At 35.8% G+C, this 8,338-nt stretch overlaps 2 protein-coding genes across 2 annotated transcripts in view; both read left to right on the forward strand.

Annotated features, from left to right (window-relative positions):
• The window catches only part of LOC125263588, a 378,279-nt gene that overhangs the window by 119,062 nt on the left and 250,879 nt on the right, over positions 1–8,338 (forward strand). The window lies entirely within an intron of this gene.
• Positions 1–8,338, forward strand: part of LOC125263570 (SLAM family member 5-like) — a 148,288-nt gene that overhangs the window by 2,479 nt on the left and 137,471 nt on the right. The gene's annotated exons all lie outside the window — the stretch shown is intronic.

Below are 8,338 nucleotides of genomic sequence, written 5' to 3' on the forward strand. Positions count from 1 at the left end.
TAGGGTTTAGGGAGGGTAAATGTTTTGAGCTTACAGTAAACCATGATTACATATCTGAAAAGCCACAGTCTTTTGTAACAGAGTCAGACAGTGATGCTTTGTGTAAGTCATCAAATCACAAAAGCATGGATTATCAACCCTGGATGGATGATTCAATGGCAGCTTTATTAAATGCAAGAAAAACCGTGCTGGAACCACCAGCTGACATTTTGCAGCTCCAGTGGTGATTAACAGTGAAAAGCCCCCCAAAATTCCCAAAAAATCATTCAAAAACCAAAAGTGATTCTATGTTTGAAGACAACCCTTTTTGGTAGAATTTATTAGTTACTTAAGAAAGTCTTTTTAAACAGGTCATCATGTTTACTGCTATCATGTCCTGTGCTTGTAATTGTATTTTTATTCAACCATTGTTTTTGCGACACATTTATATTTATACTGCATTTAGAGTAAAAAAGAATTATATGCACACATACGTACATACATACATACACACACACAATGTTTTAATATGACGTTTTAATTTCTGTTCGTGTTTTGTTTTCTTTCAGAAAGCTAATGGAGAAGACCACATCATATACTCGAGTATTAATGTAACTTGACATATTTGTTGCAAGTCCATGTTACAAATGCTGCATTTATTTGATTTGAAACATTTTTCTCAACATTTTCTGTGACTAATACACAGCACAGTGTTATCCATTTTAATCCTGCAGTAACCTTCCATCCTGCTCTAACTTGTTTTGGCAGTTAACTGCTTATCTGTTAGACAAGACATGTTCATGCAAGCTCAGCTTCATTACTGGAAACGTTCCACACTTCTTTGAGATTTTAACTGTGAGCTCAATACATTCGTACATATTTTAAACACATACACAATCATATTACTTTCAATTATGTCAATTGCTGTAGCACTACACATCAACCTTAACAAAACTGCTTTCAGAATATTTTACAGTATATATATAGCAGTGGTGTGAGTGCTTGCCCCCTTCCTGATTTTTTTTATTTTTTGCATCTTTGTCACACTTTAATGTTTCAGATCATCAAACAAATCATTAAACAAATTTAAATATGAATCAAAGATAACACAAGTAAACACAACATGCAGTTTTTAAATGAAGGTTTTTATTATGAAGGGAAAACAAAATCCAAACCCACATGGCCCTGTGAGAAAAGGTGCTTGCCCCCTAAACCTAATAACTGGTTGGGCCACTCTTAGCAGCAACAACTGCAATCAAGCTTTGCGATAACTTGCAATGAGTCTGTTACAGCGATGTGGAGGAATTTTGGCCTACTCATCTTTGCAGGATTGTTGTAATTCAGCCACATTGGAGGGTTTTCGAGCATGAACTGCCTTTTTAAGGTCATTAATTAAATTTTTTGGTAGACAGCAGAATTCTGCCATGCAGGCCATTTTTGCCCAGTCTCTTTCTTATGGTGGAGTCATGAACACTGACATTAACTGAGGCAAGTGAGGCCTGCAGTTCTTTGGATGTTGTTGTGGGGTCTTTTGTGACCTCTTGGATGAGTCGTCGCTTGGGGTAATTTTGGTCGGCCGGCCACTCCTGGGAAGGTTCACCACTGTTCCATGTATTCGCCATTTGTGGATAATGGCTCTCACTGTGGTTCGCTGGAGTCCCAAAGCTTTAGAAATGGCTTTATAAGCTTTTCCAGACTGATCTCAATTACTTTCTTTCTCATTTGTTCCTAAATTACTTTGGATCTCAACATGATGTGTAGCTTTTGAGGATCTTTTGGTCTACTTCACTTTGTCAGGCAGGTCCTATTTAAGTGATTTCTTGATTGCGAACAGGTGTGGCAGTAATCAGGCCTGGGTGTGGCTAGAGAAACTGAACTCAGGTGTGATAAACCACAGTTAGGTTATGCTTTTTAATGCACTTTTTCACACGGGGCCATGTGGGTTTGGATTTTGTTTTCCCTTCATAATAAAAACCTTCATTTAAAAACATCATATTGTGTTTACTTGTGTTATCTTTGATTCATATTTAAATTTGTTTGATGATCTGAAACATTAAAGTGTGACAAACATGAAAAAAAAAAAAATCAAGAACTTTTTCCACACCACTTTGTATATATATATATATATATATATATATATATATATATATATATATATATATATATATATATATATATATATGTATACATTTTTATACATGTTTGTATGTATAATAGATTTTTGGACCAATATTTTCTTAAATGTGTTATTTACTCTACCTTTTATATTAAGACCAGCATTTCTAAGCACCACCATCTTCAGAAATCTTGGTTGGTTTTCAAAACGATTTGTGTGAAGTTTGAATTTATCATGTTTTGGTCCTGTCTCTTGCCTTAAGCCAAGTCCTCACTGCCAAGACACCTTCCGGTTTCTGCTCTTCTGAATCCTGTTCCAGCTGAGAAACTGCCAATAATATGAATGACAATGCTAACCAGATAACTTGTTGTTTGCTCATTTTATAAAAAGTTAGTTAGTTTAGTTGTTAAGCTTGTCAGACTAGACATTGCAGCTCAATGCAGAAATCTTTGCATCCTTATTCTTAAATAAGCTTGAGCTGCAATGTCCAGTCTTGCTTGCTTTGAGCTCAGCAGGGGGAAAAAATGTTTTTTATGTACAACCTGTTCTTAAAGTGCACTTATCCTCAGTGTTTTGTGTAGTATTCCCTGCTGACATTTACATGCTAATATTAATTTTAAGTCATAGTAGTAACATGTCAATCTTAACAAAACCTTTTTAGTATTTTTTTTTTTTTATCATCTAGTGTTATCTAAAACTGCACTGAACATTTTATGTGTTAACATTGTTTAATAAGTGTGTGTGCCAAATAAATTTTTTTTTAACACAAAATATAGAAAGAATATTTTACTTTTTACTGACTGTCTGCCCAAGCAGGTAAAGTTTGTCATGTTCTAAAGGAAGGACTAATATACAGTATTTATTTGATTAGTACGTAACTCAAAAGTGTGTGTAAACTCTGTCAGTTGTATAATTGGATGAGTTCATGTCAGTGACACTAGAGGGAGTCGGAGAGCTGGACAACATTTGGAGGTTGAAGCAGCCCTGCGTCCTAGTGTACATACTATCCATCCTAAATAATATGTGAGATTAGAATAAATGTGTCCCAAAGCATTGTATGTTGAAAAGAGCATGCCAAAGTCCCTGGATGGTAACTATTTCAGGTAGATTTTTGAAGTATGGGGGGTTAACTGCATTATCCGGGTAGGCCTATTTGAAGGACACATTTTCTTTTTTTGGAATTTTCAGTTTGAACACTATTTGAACTAAACATAATAGAATAGTGCACAAGTATGCAAATTAGGATTGTATAGGCCTATACTAAGATTCTGCACTAATATTACTATGAATGGGTGAAAGGGCAATGCACAATATGGTGCAATATGCTGCCTTCACATGCTATCAGAAATTTCCTACTTTCCACTTCTGAAGTCGTGATTACGAGCTCGTTGCATTTGTTGTGCTTTGTTGTTGGAGAGAACAAGAATCATGGAGGATACCAGGTTTCTTCGATTAATTAAGAAAATCTTATTAAAGCCAAAATAATAATTAACAATACCATTGATTGTCAACCATATAGGCCTAAAAATTAACCACACTATCTAGCTGTCAATTCTGGAATTTCAGTCAAATACAGACTATTTTTGTTGTGTGTACAACATACAATACATTTTAAATGATTATTCATTTATTTACTGATCTTCTGTTGCAGAATCACAGTGCTGCTGTAATCAATAATGTAAATCTAACTCAGAGATTGGGCTCTAAATGAGTTCAGTGATTCAGATCAAATAATGATTATGTGAAAACATTACCAACAACACCTGATCATCTTTTAACTTTGCTTGTCTGGTTGGTTTTAATACAGTTAAAACTGCCCAAACAAAATCTAATATTAAAAAGTGAAGGGTCAAGAGCTCAACTAAAGCAAACCCTGACCTCGATGATGGTAACTTAAAAATTGTGATTTTCTCCCTTGGTGATTCTGCTTGTTATCATCAGGTGTCTTCAATAATGCTCAATCATCACTCAATTAATCACTTATTTATCTCATTAATGCTTCAGTGGGTGGAATAAAAATATGGCAGGACTTTTACTCTTTGACCCCTGGATTACCCACCTCTGCAGCAGCAATCCTTCTTCCATCCACCATGTTTAAAGTTTATTGTTCACCCAATTCGGAAACTTGGGTATCAAAATTATCCCTGAACTTCCCAGTAGTAAATATGACTGGGCATTCATATCCAATTTTTAACTAGGAAAACTCATTCTTACAATAATTCTGATAGCATGTGAAGGCAGCATTAGTCCCGCCGTCTAAATAGAAGAGCTAATTGAGTGCTGGAAGGATGATGCATTTTTGTAGGACAAAGCCTGGAAATGAGTTAGGATATTAGCACTTCCGGTTCCATCGTCATGAATGAGTCTCAATTTCTGCTGCGATATTAGGGTCAGACTTTGGTCTGAACAACATTAACGCATTGATGCATCCTGCCTTGTATCAATGATTCAGGCTGCTGGTGGTGTAATGGTGTGTTGAATATTTTCTTGGCACACTTTAGTACCAACTGAGCATCATTTAAATATCACAGCCTACCTGAGTATTGATACTGACTGTGTCCAATCCCTTTATGACCACAGTGTTCCATCTTCTGATGACTACTTCCAGCAGGTTACCACACCATGTTACAAAGAATCTCAAACTGGTTTCTTGAAACATGACAATGAGTTCACTGGACTTAAAATCAATGACCTCCACAGTCACCAGATCTCAGTCCAATAGAGCACATTTGGGATGTGCTGGAACGAGAAATTTGCATCATGGATGTGCAGCCAATAAATCTGCAGCAACTGTGTGATCTGATCATGTCAATATGGAACAAAATCTCTGAGGAATGTTTCCAGCACCTTGTTGAATCTATGCCAAAATTAATTAAGGCAGTACTGAAGGCAAAAGGGGTTCAACCCGGTACTAAAGGTGTACCTAATAAAGTGGCTGGTGAGTTTATGTCAAACAGACTGCTTAGTCAGGTTATATTTGTTCATTTTGAGGTAAGTCAAGTTTTGTTTTTCATTGCAGCAATTTTTGATACATCTCATATGCCGAGAATATAGTTATTGCAGCGTTGCCACTACAACATGAATTGCAGTATTTTGGATAAAAATATTAAACTTGACATGCTTATCACAAAAAAAAATTTTCTTGGTGCTTTTGCATTGAAGCGACTGGGAATAAGGCCTCTTTTTTAAATGTAGAATGAACACGAGCTGCTTTGTGCCTTTACTACAGCTTTTACTAGTCGGGTTCAGAGTCAGAATGTTACCTGTGGTCAAATCTATTTAGGTCAGAACATCAAGCTTTTTGTTATTGTTGCAGCAGTTGGTTTGATGTATATTGGGCACACAAGTGCACTTGAGTGTTAGTGTGTATAAGGTGTATGAGTGGGTTGAACGGCTTCTGCACAAAAGCTCTTGTGAAACTTCCTTACCAGGCCCCTGTGCTTGTGGAAACTAGAATGCATACACAGTAAAATCCCCAGAGTTAAATCAACTCCTCTCTAAATAGTGTTAAAATAACACTGAAGCAGAGTTAAAGTTAATGAGATAGTTAAGCAATTAATTAAGTGATCATTGAACATTAATGATGAACACCTGCTGTTAACAAGCAGAATCACTGAAGAAAAGAGAAACACAAGAACTACAACTAACTTCAGCCACAGCCTTAGATGAAATCAACTGAAGATAAAAAACATTAAATCTCTCAAGATTTGATTAAAAGATCTGATTAATTTATTACTAACCAGATTGACTTTTTCTGTCACGCGTCTAAAGTTCTTATTGAGAATTAACAGAGGTTTAGATGTGTCTTATTGGTCAATTTATGCCACCATCATGGTGGTCAGTGTTTGTTTTAGTTGGGCCTTGACCCTTTTATGTCTTTAAAATAATACATTTGAGCAATTGCAATTAGTGTTTCACAACAAGCACTTGTACATTAGGAGTTCTATGGTGATGCCCAGCATGCATTTTGCAGCGTGAAGCATTTATTTATCTATTTTTATCACCATTGTTGATATTTATATGCTGTTTCCATTGTCTGCTTCTGTTGGTATTGTTTTCACTGGTTGAACATATGTCTTAGCTAGAAGGAAATGGTGGCCTACCAGAACCCAACGTGTCAAAGGAAAAAAAAACCCTCTAGATGTTAAATGATAAGAATAAAGCTGTTATGGTTTCTTGGTGGTCTAGGGGTCATACATTGTCACTGTTTGGAATAGCATACTACCATTCTACCATTCTTTGTTGGTGAGAAAGTCACATTTGATCGAGAGTCGTCCCTCAGTGTGTGCTGTGCCTTACCCTAAGGGATCTTTAACAATGTAGAGTGTTGAATATACATAAAATAATCCAATATAATATTAGACAATCTTTATGTGTGCATGCTTCATATAAATGTGTTTAAAAATGTGTAAAGAGGATAAGTATGCCAAATAAACCCTGAATCCTCCAATTTTTCCTTCTTATCTAAACAAATCAACATTCCACTGGCACCAACATTTTGAAAACACTTTTTGAAAACCTACTTTGGACCAATGTGTAATGTCAAGAGCACTATAAAAATAAATTGAATTGATGGGCCCTTTATAAATGATTCAACTCAACAATAAGATATTTTGAGACACAACAAAACAGACGATCAGAATTATGGAGCATCCAATGATCTACTGTTTCGTTAATTTTGACAGATATTGAGAAAAAGCATGCTGATTTAAAGTGAAGCAAGAACTCTTGGTAAAAACTGGTGAATTATGAAAAAGAACAGAAATTAGGGAAAAAAATCACACTAAACTCCATAGCTAAAGTTCACCAGCAGTTCCCTGCACACTTCTGTGCCTTCTAATAGAGAGGAAGTGGATTATATCTGGTCACAAATAAACAGTCATTGAGAGAGAGAGAGAGAGAGAGAGAGAGAGCATGTAAGTGCAGCGTAAACTCCTAGACCCTATTTTGAGAAGTTCAGAAAAATGATTCACAGCGCATCTTTCTTCTATCTGTGTTTATTGCTAACAAGTGGTACGTAATAAACATCATCTGAAAAAAAAAGCGAGTTAAAACTCATGTGTCTATTTTATTTGTTTATTTGTTCAACAACTTGTTTTTTTTTCAGGTGTGTTTGGTGATGCAGATGAAGTGAAGTCAGTGTCAGTGATGGAGGGAGATTCTGTCACTCTTAACACTGATGTTACTGAAATACAGAGAGATGATCAGATACTGTGGATATTTGGACTTCGAGAGAATTGTACAGCTGAAATCCACAGACAGAACATCTATATGGATGAGAGTAATAGAATATTTGGAGACAGACTCCAGATGGACAGTCAAACTGGATCTCTGACCATCAGAAACATCAGATCTGAACACACTGGACTTTATAAACTACAGATCATCAGAAGAGGAACTTCATACAAGAGATTCAGTGTTACTGTTTACGGTGAGAAAAATGATGCTCATGATGATCCAGACTGTGATCAAACTTCTCCTGATCAATCTGCTTATTCATAAGTACTTAATAACTGGCAAAAGTTAAACAAAAACCTATTTCACTCAGTTTATAAATAAATTGTTGGTGCTATTATTTTGCACTTCCTGATGGAAATACCAGTGCTTACAAGGAAGCAAAACAAAAGTTTTAGGGACAATGTTAGGAAAGCTGCAAACCCACATTTAGAGACAGAATAGAGATTAATAGTAAAATATAGTTTAGATGAATAAACTGATGTATGTATCATAATTTAGTACGCAGATTAAATATGTAAATATAACAGTTATGAGGAACTTCAATACATTGCTACCTTGTAAATACTAATTGTTTGCTGCATTAAGTTGTACTTGTTAGGATGTCACTGATTTTAATATTTTATATTTTTCAGCTCATCTCCCCGTTCCTGTAATTTTCAGAGACTCTTCAGACTGTTCTTTTTCAAGATCAAGATCCTCAAGCCAGAATTGTTCATTGTTGTGTTCAGCTGTGAATGTGAGTCATGTGACTCTCTCCTGGTACAAAGGAAACAGTTTATTGTCCAGCATCAGTGTGTCTGATCTCAGCATCAGTCTCTCTCTACCTCTGGAGGTGGAATATCAGGATAAAAACACCTTCAGCTGTGTGCTGAACAATCCCATCAGAAACCAGACTCAACATCTGAACATCACTCAACTCTGTCATACATGTGAAGGTACGTCAGAGTTGTTTAGTAGTTTTTGTTGGATGTTAATAATTGTACATACAGCAGGGTAACACAACTG

This window comes from Megalobrama amblycephala, linkage group LG2, assembly GCF_018812025.1.
Source record: "Megalobrama amblycephala isolate DHTTF-2021 linkage group LG2, ASM1881202v1, whole genome shotgun sequence".
Lineage (NCBI taxonomy): Eukaryota > Metazoa > Chordata > Actinopteri > Cypriniformes > Xenocyprididae > Megalobrama > Megalobrama amblycephala.